We start from the raw sequence: 15,072 nt of genomic DNA, 5'->3' as shown, positions 1-15,072 counted from the left end.
AGTTTGAGACAGTAAGATTCCTTCAAACTAAATTCAGTATGGAGAGCAGGTACTGAAAATGGATAGATGATTTTGATGCTGAAAAATGACTTAAGTGATCCACCAAATAAAAACCAGCATATGTGCTTACTTTAAAAACTTGGAAATTCTGGGGGCTGGAGAGATATCTCAATGGTTATGGCACTAGCCTGCAAAGCATAAGGACTGGTGTTTGGCACCCCAGTTCCCACATAGGCCAGATGCACAAAGAGGAGCATTCATTTGGAGTTCATTTGCACTGAGTAGAGCCCATAGCATACCATTCTGTCTCTCTTCTTTCTCTTTCTCTGCTTGCAAATAAGTAAATAAAAATATTTTTAAGAACACAAAAAACTTTGGAAATTCTATCTTATAAAAATCTTCTAAAAGAGGGCCTGAGGAGATGGCTTAGTGGCTAAAGGTGCTTGCTTGCAAAGCCTGATGGCCCAGGCTGGATTCCCCAGTGCCCGTGCAAAGCCAAATGCACTAAGTGGTGCGTGCATCTGGAATTGAACTGCAGTGGTAAGAGGCTATGGTGTGCCCATTCTCTCCCTCTCTCTTTATCTCCTTACAAATAAAAATATTTTTAAACGTAATAGTGATAACAATTTGCTCATTTTGTGACTATAATGCTAATTTTTAGCTGGACATCGTGTGTGTACCTATAATCACAGCTCTCTGGAGGCTGAGGCAGGAAGTGGCTCATGCACCTGGAGTTCATTTGCAGAGGCAAGTGGCCCTGGCATGCTTATTCTTTCTTTCCCTCTCCTTGCAAATAAATAAACAAAAATATATTTTGAAAAAATGTTTTTAAATTTATTTTATTTATTTGCAAGGAGAGAGAGAGAGAAAGAGAGAGAGAGAAAGAGAGAGAGGGAGAATGGGTGTGCCAGGGTCTCTAGCAACTGCAAACAAACTCTAGATGCATGCACCCCCTTGTGCATCTGGCTTATGTGGGTCTTGGGGAATTAAACCTGGGTCCTTTGGCTTCACAGGCAAGCAACTTAACCACTAAGCCATCTCTCCAGACCCTGCAAGATAATTTTTTAAATGTGAAAAGATGAAAGGCGGGCTTAATGATTAAGGCACTTGCCTGCGAAGCCAAAGGACCCAGCTTCAATTCTCCAATACCAATGTAAACCAGATACACAAGGGGGCACATACATCTGGAGTTCGTTTGCAGTGGCTGGAGGCCCTGACATGCCCATTCTCTCTCTCTGCCTACTTCTCTCTCTCAAATAAATAAATTTTTAAGAAAGATGAAAGCCTTCAAATGATTTTACAAGAACAACTAGTTAACCTCAGAAAATTGATAGTGATGTTGATACAGAACATGGAGTGTCCTGGCTGGAATTTGGAAGATAGTCTCAAGACAACTTGTTTGTCTAGTGCCAGAAGGCGCTACATGAGTGATGGGGGAAAATGACCAACATCTGTCCAAGTAACTTTTGGTCTAAGCTACTCAGCAGCAAACAACCTGATGTGATGCTCACACAGGTGCAATAGTGGCACACAGCCATGGTGAGTAACTAACTGCTCTTGACTTGGCTAAATGATCCACTCAGAGGAATGGAACTCATAGCTAGAGCTGGGAAACAAGTCAAAACCATGTCCAAAAAGAGAGCCCGCTCTCCATTATCAAGGTTCCACCAATCTTGGGCTACAAGAGGGCCTACACCTATTAAATTCTCTCTAAGATAATAATGGTTATCCCATTTATCTGGTGCTGACTTCACTCTCTGTTGGAGAATTTGCTTCTCTTTTTTCAAATGGACACAGATCCTGAGGAGAGAATCAGCCTATCGCACCTCACCAGGGCCCCAGCTGAAACCAAGAGCAATTGGGGAAATGAGCAAGAGTGCTGCTTTCTTGGTGAACTCAGTACCAGCACAAGGGTGAAGGAGATAGACGCAGAGGACACTCAGCTCCTACCAAACCAGATATCCAGAGACACAGAGGTTCCCAAGACCTCATCACTGAAGTAGACCTAAAACGAACCCAACATGACTCAGGAAAATTAGTGGAAGAGGGAGTGAAAAGATTGTTAGAGCCAATTTTTGGGTCATTATGCACAGAGGCATTGCCTCTTCCCCATAATTGATGGCTAACCCCACAATGCATGACCCACATTCCCCAACGAAGAGGGTCCCTGAGGAGGGGGGAGGACAGGGAGGAGGCTAATGATGGTGCCAACATGGTTGTATACCCACTGTGCACATAATTAATTAAAAAAGGAAAACTCATAGCTGAATCTCAACCAAAACCTTTGTTCATTGATAAATGAGACTGACCAAGAACTTGTAATCCTCCTGCCTCAGGCTTTTAAGTGTTGAGATAACAGATATGTACCACCATGCCAGGCTGAATCTGTTTTGAGTCTATCCCCCAAAGGTTCATACAGTAGAAGATTGGTACTTGGTGTGGTGATATTAGGACTTAAAGATATTGGGACTTTGGGCTGGAGAGATGGCTTAGCGGTTAAGCGCTTGCCTGTGAAGCCTAAGGACCCTGGTTCAAGGCTCGGTTCCCCAGGTCCCACGTTAGCCAGATGCACAAGGGGGCGCATGCGTCTGGAGTTCGTTTGCAGTGGCTGGAAGCCCTGGCGCGCCCATTCTCTCTCTCTCCCTGTATCTGTCTTTCTCTCTGTGTCTGTCGCTCTCAAATAAAATAAAATTAAAAAAAAAACTATTTAAAGATATTGGGACTTTAAGAAATGGAGCTTAGGGCTGGAAAGATGGCTCAGCAGTTAAGGTACTTGCCAGCAAGCCTAACAACCCAGGTTTGATTCTCCAGTGCCCCATGTAAAATCAGATGCACAAAGTGGTGCATGTATCTGGAGTTTGTTTGCAGTGGCTGAGGCCCTGATATGCTCATTTTCTCCCAATCTCTCTCTCTGTTTGCAAATAAATAATAAAAATATTAAAAATTATTTATTTACAAAAAGAAAATGAAAAGCAAAAGAAATGGAGCTTAGAGGGAAGAACTTCAGTCAATTGGGACTTGGAGGGACTGTGGCATCTTTGGTGGGACTGGGTGAGTTCTCAGTGGAGGGTCACTATGAAAGCCTGGTGCTGGCCCTGAGCTCTCTCTGGCTTCCCGTTTCCAGAGGTGGCCTTTGTCTCCACACATGCTCCCTTCTGCCACGAGCCAGTCAGAGGTAGCTGCCATCATTCTGTTTAAGATCCCAGTCACCAAACTAAGAGTGAAATACCCTTTATAAAGTTTGCTTGCCTCATGAGGGTCTATATGTCAATACGTGTGTGTGTGTGTGTGTGTGTGTGTATGTGTGTATTTTCACACAAAGAGAGAGAGAGAGACAGAGAGAGAGAGAGACAGAGAGAGAGAGAGAGAGAGAGAGAGAGAGAGAGAGAGAGAGAGAATGAAAATGGGTTTGCCGGGGCCTCTAGCTACTGCAAATTAACTTCAGGTGCATATGCCATTCTGTGCATCTGGCTTTATGTGAGTACTAGAAAATTGAACCCAGGTCATGTTAGGCTTTGTAGGCAAGCTCCTGAACCACTGAGCCATTTCTCTAGCCCCCCCCCCTTTTTTAAAAATAAGAATGGACCAACATTCACGCTAGCTAACACATAGCATGTGCTATTACATGCCGAGTATTACCTTAATTTCTCACAAATAAGTTCATTTCATCCTCCTGCAACAGTAGGGGGTCAGTTTGTTATTATCCTCAGGTTATAGACAGGGAAGCCGAGGTGTCTGGAGTTATTTGTTCAAAGGTCCCCTGCTAACAAGTTGTAAAGGTCCAAGCCAATCTAGCTCCATTATCTTAATCATTAGACTACACTGCCTGGGTAGAAAATGTATGCATAAACAAATAAAATAAACACACATTAAGGATTCATATGCAAATATTTTAATCGATGGATAGGAACAGGATCAAAAAAGTTTGGGGTGGGGGCTGGAGAGATGGCTCCATGGTTAAGGTGCTTGCCTGCAAAGTCTAATGACCTGAATTTGATTCCCCAGTACCCATGTAAAACCAGATGCACAAAGTAGAGCATGCATCTGGAGTTCATCTGTGGTGGCTAGAGCCCCGACATGCTCATATTCATTCTCTCTCCCTCTCTGTGTGTGTCTGTCTGCTTGCAAGTAAATACATAAAGTATTTTTTAAAAGTTTGGGGACCTTAGCTTAGGGAATAAGCTCAGACTGCACAGTGACATAAGAAGCCTTTTATAATCTGCTCCAATCAATATATATATATTAAACATTTATTTATTTATGAGAGAGAGAGAGAGAGAGAGAGAGAGAGAGAGAGAGATAGAGAGAATGGGTGTACCAGGGCCTCTAGTGGCTGTAAATGAACTCCAGACGCGTGCGCCACCTTGTGCATCTGGCTTTATGTGGGTTCTGGGGAATTGGACCTGGGTCCTTAGGCTTCACAGGCAAGCACATTAACTGCTAAGCCATCTCTCCAGCATTTATGTATTTATTTATTTATGAGAGACAGAGAGAAAAAGGCAGGTAGAGGGAGAGAGCAAGAAATGGTATGGTCGCACCAGGGCCTCTTGCCACTGCAAATGAACTTCAGATATATGTGCCATTTTATGTACCTAGCTTTATGTGGGTATTAAGGACTTGAACCCAGGCCATCAGGTTTTGCATGCAAGTGCCTTTAACTGTGGCGCCACCTCTTCAGCCCCAAAATCAATCTTTCTAACCCCACCTCTTAGTCTCCCACCTTGAGGTCCAAGTTCTGAATCCCAATATGGACCCCTGTGTTCCTGATGGCTCTGGACGACCCCATTCCTGCCTGTCCTTCAGAACCCAGCTCAGGGGCTGCCTGTCCCTTCCTGGCTCTGTCCTTTCCCCTGGCAAGAGCATCCCAGTTGCCCTGGATATGTGCATTTTTCTGCATATCCATCACAATCGACCCACTATTTTATTTTAGAGAGAGCATTGAGTGTGACAGAGAATCAGTACATCAGGGTCTCAGCCACTGCAATTGAACTCCAGACGCTTGTGCTACCTAGTACATATGTGTGGCCTTGCACTTGTGTCACCTTTGTGCATCTGGCTTATGTGGGATCTGGAGAGACATTGAACATGGGTCCTTAGCTTCGCAGGCAAGCGCCTTAACTGCTAAGCCATTTCTCCAGCCCCCATGTTGCAGTCCGGTTCGCATTGCTGGTAGAAATCACCCAACCAAGAGAAGCTTGTGGGGAAAAAGAGATTTATTTTGGCTTATAGGCTTGAGGGGAAGCTCCATGATGGCAGGGGAAAACGATGGCATGAGCAGTGGGTGGACATCACTCCCTGGGCAACATAAGGTGGACTACAGCAACAGGAGGGTGTGCCAAACACTGGCATGGGGAACCTGGCTATAAAGCCCTTATGCCCACCCCCAACAATACACTCCCTCCAGGAGGCATTAATTCCCAAATCTCCATCAGCTGGGAACCTAGCATTCACAACACCTAAGATTCAGGACACCTGAATCAAACCACCACATTCCGCCCCTGGCCCTCATAAACTGATAATCATACATGATGTAAAATGCAATACATTCATCTCATTTTAAAAGTCCCCATATTTTTTTTATCAATCCCAATGGTGTTCATACATCCCCATAGTCCAAGATCTTTTAACTGAGCCATAATACCAAAACAACCTCAAAAAACCCATAATGGCACAGAATAAATATTCACACTGCAAAAGATGGCATTGGGCATAGCAAAGAAACATTCAACCAATACAAGATTTAAAACAACCAGGGCAAACATCAAACTCTGTAGCTTCAAGTCCAGCAACTCTAGCCAGTGACAAATCTTCAAGTCTGATAATTCTAACCAGCAACAAGTCTCTGGTATTCCAATTCCGCCCCTCCAGCTAGACTACTCACAGTCCTGGAGAACTTCATCGGGGCCGGCAGCTCCTCGGCAGCCATCTCATGGTCCCGGCATCTGCACTGGGTCTCCACTGCAAGCCACGGTTCATCCTCATGGCCCCATGGGGTTTCCATGCAGGCAACCAGCAAACCCGCTTCACACTGCCCATGGCCATTTCCAAAACACAAGACCGTGTTGCAAACTCAATGACCCTCTTTCCAGCATTTCTTATACTCCACAATACCAGGTAGGGTGCCAATTTGTTAATCCAGGGGGGAATAAAGCAGACTTTGAAGAAAGGACACTCCTTGAGCATTCAGGCCCCTTCAAAAGAGTCTACATTCTTCTTGTTGCCCCAGCGCAGGTCAGCTAGCCCAGTCTCAAAAGTTGTAATCTTTCAGTTGCAGCTGAATGGGCAACAGTTCACCCAAGGATTTTTCTTTCTGCGCCATATTCCTCTGCTCACACCAGTTCATTTCTACTCAAAGCAACCCTGCACAACTTCTCAGGACACGGGCATAAGAGCAAGCTTCTCTCACAAACTGCTAGCCCAGTCCAGGCAAAGCTCTTTCTCACTCTCATAAGCCAAAAATCACAGTCCATAGTTCTTACTGCCTTCAGGTCTTTTAGCTCTGACCAGGATAGACCATCAAGCTGTACTTACAGCACTGCAAGGCATCTCTTAGGCCAAGGTTTCAACTCCTTCCACATTCCTCTTGAAAATCAGCTACAAAAGGCCAAAGCCACATAGTCAGGTGTCTAGCAGCAATCCCACTCCTCGGTACCACTTTACTGTTGCAGTCCGGTTCGCATTGCTGGTAGAAATCACCCAACCAAGAGAAGCTTGTGGGGAAAAAGAGATTTATTTTGGCTTACAGGCTTGAGGGGAAGCTCCATGATGGCAGGGGAAAACGATGGCATGAGCAGAGGGTGGACATCACTCCCTGGCCAACATAAGGTGGACTACAGTAACAGGAGGGTGTGCCAAACACTGGCATGGGGAACCTGGCTATAAAGCCCTTAAGCCCACCCCCCAACAGTACACTCCCTCCAGGAGGCATTAATTCCCAAATATCCATCAGCTGGGAACCTAGCATTCAGAACACCTAAGTTTATGGGGGACACCTGAATCAAACCACCACACCCCACAATTTAATTTTTATTTTATTTTTAAAATTTATTTATTTGCAAGCAGAGAGAGATAGAAAAGAGACAGTTGGAGAGAATGGGCACATCAAGGTCTCCAGGCACTGCAAACAAACTCCAGATGCATGTGCCACTTTGTGCATCTGGCTTTACGTGGCTATTGGGGAACTGAACCCAGGTCATTAGGCTTTGTAGGCAAGTACCTTAACCATTTAGCAATCTCTCCAGCCCACAGACACAAAATTTTATAATCACTAGTTTACTACTCTTAAGGTGTGGGGGGGTGATATTCTGTTTTCTTTCTTTCTTATTTTTTTTCAAGGTAGGGTCTTGCTCTAGCCCAGGCTGACCTGAGATTCACTGTGTAGTCTCAGACTGGCATTGAACTTACAGTCATCCTCCTACCTCTGCCTCCTGAGTGTTGGGATTAAAGGTGTGCACCACCCTGCCCGGCTTCTTTAAATTATTTAATTATTTCCAAAAGTTGATGGGGTTAGCCTTGAACTCATGATCTCCCTGCCTCAGCTTCCTGAGTGCTGGGATTCTGGCTCTCCATGCACCATCACACTCAGCTTATCTTCTTCTTTAAAAAAAAAAAAAAAGTTTGGCCCCTTTTGAAAAAAAGTTATTACTTATTTGCGTGTGTGTGTGTGGGGGGGTAAGGCACCATGATCTGTTGGCATTGCAAAACGTATGCCAAATGCTATGTGACTTTTTGTGTCCAGCTTTACATGGGCAGCTAGGGAATTGAACTTGGGCTGGCAGGCTTTGCAAGAAGTGCCTCTAATCACTGAGCCATCTCCCCAGGCAATCTCCTCAGCCCCTTATCTTTTTTATTTTTACATGTCCTACTGCAGAGCATGGTACACGTCAGGCAGTTTGCATGAATGATGATTGATGAAAGAGAAAGCAACCACTGTCCTAAAAGTCCCTCTACAATATGTCATTTATGCAACGACCACCAGAGGGGGCAGACGAACAGAGTCCAGTGAGTACCACCCGTCTAGAAGATTTCTGAGAGCCCAGGCTCTCAGCAACTATACATAATAGGGTTGGAAAGGAAGCTCGCATAGGCCACTGTTTTAGACAAGGATTTTAAGCAAATCCTTTCAGGGAAGCACCATAACATTTAAAGTTATTAATCTAGACAAAATTCAAATCAGACTTGGATTCTGCTTCCAGTTCTAACATTATTTAGCTTGTCTGATCTCAGATAAGACCCTGGGTTTTTTTAAAAAGCTGTAAGCAACTTATTTATTTATTTATGAGAAACAGATATATATATAGAGAGACAGGCATGCCAAGGCCTCTAGCCACTGCCAACGAATTTCAGATGTATGTACGACCTCGTGCGTCTGGCTTACATGAGTACTAGGGAATTGAACCTGGGTCCTTAGGTTTTACAGGTCAGTGCCTTAATCATTAAGCTCTCTTTCCAGCCCAATATCCTGTAGCAGAGAGAGATAGAACAGAGACAGATAGATAGAATGGGAGCATCCGGGCCTCTAGCCGCTGCAAACGAACTCAAGATGCATGTGCCACTTTGTACATCTGGTTTTACATGGGTACTAGGGAATCAAACCTGGGATATTGGGCTTTGTAATCAAGTGGTTTATCTGCTGATCAATCTATCCAGCCCAAGACCCTGGATTTCGAAAGTTTGTTTTCAGGTCTGACGACTGGCTGACATGATGCATTTTTGTCTCCTGGGAGTGCTTTGGGACATATGGGTAATTAATCACACAAATACTTGAAAAAACGACGAGCCAGCCAGAGAAGCATAATTAGAATCAATGACTTCGATCTCTCTGTTCAAAATTAGTTTTCTACAGCTGGGCGTGGTGGTGCACACATTTAGTCCCAACACTTGGGAGGCAGAGGCAAGAGGATCGCTGTGAATTTGAGGCCCACCTGAGACTACATGGTGAATTCCGGGTCAGCCTGGGCTAGAGTGAGACCCTAGCTCCCAAAACAACAAAAAAATTAGTTTTATAATGGGAATGGAAAGCCAAGATATCCATATAGGTCATAGTCGTGGGCTTGTTTAGAGAGCACAGATGTGTGGCCATTTCAGGCTGTGGGTGCTGAGACCCTCTCCTTCCTTTGCTGCCCATGAAACCATCTCAGGCATGCTAGGGGAGCAGCTGGCAGCAGCATCACCCCTACCTGGAAACTTCATAGGTACTGTTGTAAGAAACAAGACACAAATTCATATAAAATCTCTCTTTATTTACTAGCTGTGCACTTGTTTCCATCCACAAATATTGAAAAGGTATATTTCAGGTAGACTTGTAGTTTATGCACGTGGAACCTATGCACTCTTGACTCTATAGGCTCAGCAAACACAAGAAAAAGACAAATGTCCAGCACTTTGACAAGTGACAACACACACACACACACACACACACAAAAACAAACCCACAATCATTTAACAGCATTGTCACTTTGGGTCCATGAGGGATGTCCAGGCTAACCTTAGATAGATGTATGTGACTGTCAACTTCAGTGACTATGAGATCTTACATAAGCCTCTTCACAAAAACAGTGTGTTTCTGTGCTTGTGAGGAATTTGAGGGAACTTAAAGAGAAATTCAAACAATACAATTGTTTGAGAGAAAGAGAGAGGAGGAGGGTGACTATGGAGGCACTGGGACCTCCTACACCACTTTGTACATCTGGCTGTACATAGGTACCGGGGAATCGAACCTGGGCCATCAGGCTTTTGCAAAGAAGTACTTGTAGTTGTTGAGCCATCTCCACAGCCCAGAAAGAGAAATTTTTTGCTGGGGTAATAATTTTATCTTCAAACCTCAACTCACCATGAGAAGTGTGAATCTTCATGTGGAGGCTTGGTGAAACTTTTTGTGTCAAGTTATCCTCTGTATACTGAATCATGCATGCGTTTGACGTTTATCTATTTGTGTGTGTGTGTATGGTGCGTGTGTATGTGTAAGAACACACGTGTGTGGAGATGGGAAGCACACATGCATGTATGCGTGTGTGAAGGCCAGAGGTCTATGCTGGCTGCCTTCCTCAGTCATTCTCTATCTTTTTTTTTAATTTTTTTTTGGTTTATTTTTATTTATTTATTTGAGAGCGACAGACAGAGAAAGAGGCAGAGAGAGAGATAATGGGCGCGTCAGGGCCTCCAGCCACTGCAGATGAATTTCAGACGCGTGCGCCCCCTTGTGCAACTGGCTAATGTGGGTCCTGGGGAATCGAGCCTTGAACCGGGGTCCTTAGGCTTCACAGGCAAGCACTTAACTGCTAAACCATCTCTCCAGCCCCTCATTCTCTAACTTAGTTGGGGGGAGGGTCGGAGGTTTATGCATGTCTATGATGTGTATGTGTGGATATGAGCATGTGTCTCCTGTGTTCTGTGTGTGTGTGTGTGTGTGTGTGTGTGTGAGTACAGGTACACACATGCCGTGGCACATGTGGAGATCAGAAGACAATTGTCAGGCATGAGTTTTCACCTTCACCTTGTTTCAGGAAGGGTCTCTTGTTCCAGTTGCTGTTCACTGCTGCATTGGTCAGGCCAAGCTTGTCCATGAGCTTCTGGAGAATTCTCTATCATCTCCACCTTCTACCTTGCCATCAGCATTCTGGAATCACAGACTTCCATGGCCTCTGGCTTTTTTGTTTGTTTTGTTTTGTTTTTTTGAGGTAGGGTCTTACTCTAGCCCAGGCTGACCTGGAGCTCACTATGTAGTCTCAGGGTGGCCTTGAACTCATAGTGATCCTCCTCCCCCTGGCTCCCCAGGGCTTGGATTAAACGCATGCGCCACCACACCTTGCTGGCTTTTGGCTTTTTTGATTTGCCAGCCGAGCGTGATAGAGAGAAGAGCAACAGACAGAAAGAATGGGTGACCCAGGGCCTCTACCCACTGCAAAGGAGCTCCAGATGCATGTTCCACTTTGTGCATCTGGCTTTATGGGTGAGTATTGGGGAATCGAAGTTGGGTCATTAGGTTTTGCAGATAAGTACCTTGACTGCAAAGCCATCTCTCCAGCCCCACTTCTGGCTGTTATACTGGTTTTGCAGATCCAAATTTAGGCACTCAAGTATGAGCAGCAAACACTATCCACTGATCCATCCCACCACCTTATTTTTTGAGACAATCTTACACCGAACCTAGAGCCCAAGGCTTGGCTAGACAACTAGTCAGCCAGCCCTATAGATCTACTTTTCTCTGCCTCCCTAGTACTAGGATTGCAAGCTGAGTTGCCTACTCCCCAGAGATGGAGGTGGGACTCACACCTCTTCAAAACCAATGTTCTTTAACCTCTCAGTGGTATAAGTCAGCATGACTTTCAGTCTGAGATACATCCTCCACCTTGGCCTTTGGGAAACCCACAGATTTCTAACTGCATTTATTTTTTTTTATTTTTTATTTATTTGACAGAGAAATAGGGAGAGAGAGAGAGGGAGAGAGAATGGGCACGCCAGGGCCTCCAGCCACTGCTAATGAACTCCAGGCACGTCGGCCCCCTTGTGCATCAGGCTAACATGGGTCCTGGGGAAGTGAACCTGGATCCTTTGGCTTTGCAGGCAAATGCCTTCACTGCTAAGCCATTCCTCCAGCCCTCTAACTGCATTTTTCAGGATACTCTTTCATTCCAGGTGTCCCACCTTTACACAGCTTTTACCCACAAGTCTTTGCTTTTCAGCATCTTGCCTGGCTATTATGTCTTCTTTTTCTTGGGTTGCTTTTATATTGGCATCAGTATGTGAGCTGGAAGAGATTTACAAGTCAATCACAAGTGTGTGAGGGGAAAAAAAAAACCCAGAGTCTAGGTAGCCTTGAGAAAGCCACCAGCATTTGACTTCCCCCCTGCAGCACTGACCCCAGGTGCATCCCGTCCCCAGCAGATCTCGCTCTCAAGCTTCCCTTTCCTCTTGGCTCAGGCCAGGCTTTCACAACACTCTGCCCATGATTACTTGAAGGCCAGGAGGTCGTCACAAAGGAGGAGGCGGGCCAGTCCCTCAAACAGGGTGCTGGGGGAGCAAACAAGAGTAAGAACCAGCAGGCCTATGTGGGCACTGAGCCTGATTCCCCTTACTCATCCGTGCACCCACTAAACTGATGTGACTTGATACTTCTCCACTGGTGAGACGGTGAAGAGATCTGGCCCTCCATCCCAACGGAGGCTCTGGAAACAATGGTCAACTTTCCAGAGATTTTATGATCATCTTAAAAAAAACAGGGAAAGGCTGAAGAGGTGGCTCAGCCATTGATGCACTTGCCTCCAAAGCCTAGTGACCCAGATTTGACTCCCCGGTACCCACATAAAGCCAGATGCACAAAGTGGTGCACAAATCTGGAGTTCATTTGCAGCGACAGGAGGTCCTGGTGTGCCCATCCTCTCTCTCTCTCAAATAAGTAAATAAATAAAATTGGTAAGGCTGGATAGATAGCTTAGTGGTTAAGGCACTTGCTTACAAAGCCTAATGACCACAGGTCAGTTCTCTAGTACACATATAAATCCAGATGCCCAAAGTGGTGCATGCATCTGGAGTTCATTTGCAGTGGCTGGAGGCCGTGGCACACCCATTTCCTCGTCCTGTCTCTCTACTCCCTATCTCTATGCTTTCAAAAAATACATAAAAATACTTTAAAAAATACTGTGTGTGTGTACAGACAGAAGGATGTGAGCCTCACTAGCATGAAGGTACCACAAAAGTTCCTAAGATGGAAATAACTATAATCAAGGAAGGGATAGACCTTCTAAACATAGGGAACTACTGGTGTGAGGGACATTTCCCTTACATGAGAACTTAAGCACAATTTGGAAACACAAAGAAGGCCAGTGGAGCAGGAGCTCAGGGAGCCAGGGTCAGACTTGGAGGAAACTGCAGCGTGTCCACCCCTCAGCCCTGGTTGCCTGGTGCCACAGAGATTTTTTTCGTCCTCCCAGAATCAGGAACTCATTTATTTCTGTTCCTTCTGTCATCCTCATGATTCAGGGTTTTGATTTTTCCCCTATTGAGGTTCTCTCTCTTTCAGGAACACTTTTCTGTTTCTCTATCCACCTCTCAACCATTCTGTATTACAAAGAGTACGGACCTGTATGGATTGGTAATCACTACCCAACAGGAAATGGCTTTATTGAGAGCAGTTTCAAACTAGGCCTCCTTGTCAGCTGCTTGTCTCCCCTTGTCTAGTTTCTCTCCCTGGGCTCCTGGCTCACTTGTGGTCAGAGGGTTTCCTGAACTAGAGCTTGGCAACTGACTGTAAAGAAAACCATGGCGACTATGCTCCTCAGGGTCAAGGTTGTACACTGGGCCAAAATTAGAGGTGGACAGAACTTTTACAGAAAGAATATTTGCAGGCTGGGGTGATGGCTCAGTGGTTAAAGGTGCTTGCTTGCAAAGTCTGCTGACCTGAGTTGGATCTCCCAGTACCCACACAAAGCCAGATGCACAACATGGCACATGAGTCCGGAGTATGTTTGCATCAAGTCTCATCACTCCTAGGCCTTTTGGCTAAGATCAAGGGCAATATATGTTCTTATCAGTTTACTATCTGATATGTCCTCTATTGGAGGACAATAAGCTAAATGGATTTTTGGAGTTAGGAGTTGGTCTAGGACCTTGCTCCGTCCACTCCATGCATCAATCTGGTATTGAACTACCTCCAGAAATGCTGCACTGAGGAAAAAAATAGAAAAAGAAAAGAAATATTTACAAAAGCAGGTTTCTTATGCCAACTCAAGGATAGACACTCAAACATCACAAACTGATAGTTGTGCCAACTGGTAGTAAGAGTCTTCATAAAGGATATTTGTGGGTTCATAACCACCAACCCTGATGGGGCTCTTAACACATGGCTTGATTCTTAGCTACTCACTGACCATTTCCCAGGGACCTCTGGTCCATTCCAATCCTGTCCTAAGCATTGAGAAGTCAGCTGCCCAGCACAGCCTCTACTGACCAGTTTTCTCCTATCTGCCAAAGATGATCACAATGATAACTCAAATTCCACATGAAACAGATCCTTGCTATTTCCCCTCCTTGTAACTGGCTTCTGGACTGGCCACATGACTGGCTTTAGCACAGAGATAGCTTAGAGCACAGCCAGAATGCTATATGCACTCCCACTTCTGGAACACTTCAACTTGGAAGCCAGTGCTGATGCTGTGAGCAAGCTCGAGTCGCTTCCCAATACGAGAGCCCCACGTGAAAGAGAGCTGTGGCCTTCAGCCAATCGCCTTCCCAGCTGGCAGCCAGTATTAACTACCAGCCACGTGAGTCAAGCCAGCCAGGACTTTCCAATCACACCAACACCAAGAAAGCATTTGAACACCTGCCTAGCCCATAGAATTCAGGGAAATAAGCAACTGTTTTCTTCTAAGTCTCTACATTTTGGGGTGTCATGTAGCAATGCTTAACTTACAAGTGGACCATGATGAGATTATACCACTGTGTCCCACTCGGTCTTACCAAGCTTCAGATGTAGGCAGAGCTGTAGACCTGCAAACCTTAGGAGCAAAGCATTTGTTCTGTGTGCTAATTACTTCTTTTTAGTGAATCATTACAGGAGAACACCTCCTACGTTAGTGGCAAGCTAAGAACAGCCTTGGTCCTGTTCTGGTGGTGGTAATGATTTGGGAGAGACTTCAGGAGGAGCCAGGAAAGGAAGAGAGAGGGCAGAGCAGGTTCAGGTGAGATAGGAAGTACTGCGTCCATGACACTGTCACCCAAGAGTTTAGAATTTGACACTGCTGTCAGTCACTTTTCTTATGTCTGTGACAAAATATCTGGGAGAAACAACATAGATGAGGAAAGGTTTATTTTGCCTCACAGTTTCCAAGGGTTCTGTCTATCATGGTGGGGAAGGTATGGAGGCTGGAGTGACTTGGTCCATAGCAATAGGAGTATCTGATGTGGCAGATCTTGGCAGATCAGGCAACAGAGAGCTCTGACTGGCACCAGAAGCAGACAGAACCTTCAACTCCACTCCTGGGGAACCATGTGTGCTGGTTGACCGGCCTGGGGCCTGCATTCCAAGGTGGAGTGTTCCAACATTGGGAACCACAGCCTGGGGAACAAGGACGC

General features: G+C 45.3%; 1 non-coding gene across 1 annotated transcript; it reads left to right on the top strand.

Annotated features, from left to right (window-relative positions):
• Positions 1–13,480: 13,480 nt before the first annotated feature.
• Positions 13,481–13,671, top strand: LOC123455470. Its single transcript, XR_006633938.1, has one exon. It is a non-coding gene; the product is annotated as a U2 spliceosomal RNA (small nuclear RNA).
• Positions 13,672–15,072: the final 1,401 nt, after the last annotated feature.

The sequence above is a fragment of the Jaculus jaculus genome, chromosome 16, assembly GCF_020740685.1.
Source record: "Jaculus jaculus isolate mJacJac1 chromosome 16, mJacJac1.mat.Y.cur, whole genome shotgun sequence".
NCBI lineage: Eukaryota > Metazoa > Chordata > Mammalia > Rodentia > Dipodidae > Jaculus > Jaculus jaculus.
This window is presented reverse-complemented; position numbering and strand designations above follow the sequence as displayed.